This window comes from Bison bison, unplaced genomic scaffold (assembly GCF_000754665.1).
Source record: "Bison bison bison isolate TAMUID 2011002044 unplaced genomic scaffold, Bison_UMD1.0 scf7180017864270, whole genome shotgun sequence".
Taxonomy (NCBI): Eukaryota; Metazoa; Chordata; class Mammalia; order Artiodactyla; family Bovidae; genus Bison; species Bison bison.
In genome coordinates this window covers 11,611,230-11,613,011 of record NW_011494842.1, presented here as the reverse complement: position 1 = coordinate 11,613,011, position 1,782 = coordinate 11,611,230, and positions in this window count along the sequence as shown.

Here is a 1,782-nt window from a genome sequence, read left to right as displayed (position 1 = left end):
AAAGCAGCAAAGGATAGACTAGCTCTGTTGTTTGGTGGCAATGCTTCCAGCAACATGAAACTGAAGTTACTCTTAGTTTACTGTTCAGAAAACACAAGAGCCCTAAAAACATAGCTGCACAAGTCACTTCCGGTTAACTCCAAAGCCTGGGTTATACAGGCCATTTTCCTGGACTGGTTTTTTCCACCACTTTATCCTGGAGGTAGAGAAATATTGCTTGGAGAAGGACATCCCACTCAACATTCTTTTGCTGCTTGACAATGTTTGGGGTACCCCCATCCATGGATGACTTTCATCCCAAGGTCAAAGTAGTGCATCTGCCACCAAATGCTGCATCACTCATCCAACCTGTGGACCAAGAAGCTACAGTGACTTTCAGGGAATATTATTTACGTCACACTTGTCGTCAGACAGTGAAGGCGAGTGATGAATCAGGAACAACCTCACAACAATTTTGGAAAGACTATAACATGTACAAGGCCACAAAAAATATTGACTTTGCTTGACATGAAGTTAGGGTCATCACCATGAATGGGGTTTGGAAGAACCTTTGCCTGCAGTTTGCTCACAGTTTGCGTGGACTTGAGAAGGTGGATGAGAAGTCCAAAAAGGTCTTCAGCGACTTAGTGACCCTTAGCGAGAAGCTGAAGCTAGTTCTGCAAGAGGACAACTTCATTGAACTCCTTGCTGTGCAACATGAGGAGCTTACTAATGAAGACCTGATGGAAATGGAGGCCCAGAGAAACGACAAAGCAGGACAAGAGGAAGAAGTAACTGAAGAACTGAAGAGATTCACGATGCAGGAAACCCAAGGGGGTTTTCTTTATTTGAGGGGCTCTGCTAGTTTTCGAGGCACAAGACCCCGAAGGTAGAATGGTACACAAGCACTGTAGCAGCCGCTCAGAATGCAGTCATCTGCGACAAGAGAAAAACAGCTACTACTGGCTACCATGGGCCACAGTCCACAGGGTCGCAAAGAGTCGGACACGACTGAAGCGATTTAGCACACACGTACCCAGACATCACTAGATCGTTTTTTCAAGAGAGTAGATAGAGTTGAATCCATCGAGGAATCAGAACCTGTGCCATCAGCGTCAGGCATGAGTGACGTTGCAGCTCACCCTCCATCTCCTGTTGGTGACGATCCTTCAGGCCACCATCTCGCACCTCCTCTGCCTCCTCCAGTTGGTAACTCTTCTTGCATCGATGCCAGCCCCTGGATGCCAGCTGTTGCACTATACCACTGTACTTTTCAAAGTACTGTATTGTAAGATTTGAAGTGTTCTCTTTATTTTTTGTTTTTTAGGTATTATTTGTGTGAAGAGTATTATAAACATATTACACAGTACTGTATAGCTGACTGTGTTAGTTGGGTACCTCGGCTAATTTTTTTTGGACTTACAGACATACTCTTAGAACAGAATTAGTTCATACGTGGGGGACTGACATACATTAAATGACTCATTTCCATTTTGTTCCTCTTCAGACAGGGGATAAATCATATACAGGTTGCTGGCACCTCTGCAATGCCAGACTTGTGGTAGTACAGTTAGCTTAGGTGGTTGATTAAGTTCTTGGGGAAATCAAAAGACCAGAGTTCAAGTCTGATAATATGATCACTAGAAATAATAATGATGGTATTAAGGAAAGGATGTTTACCAATTGAGAAGAAAGAAGTTAATGTGGATATCAAGACAAGAGTTCATCATAACAGTAACTCAGGATATTTCGCAGCTTTGGGGATTGAGAGGTACAAAAAAAAAAAAAAAAAGATACAGGGTA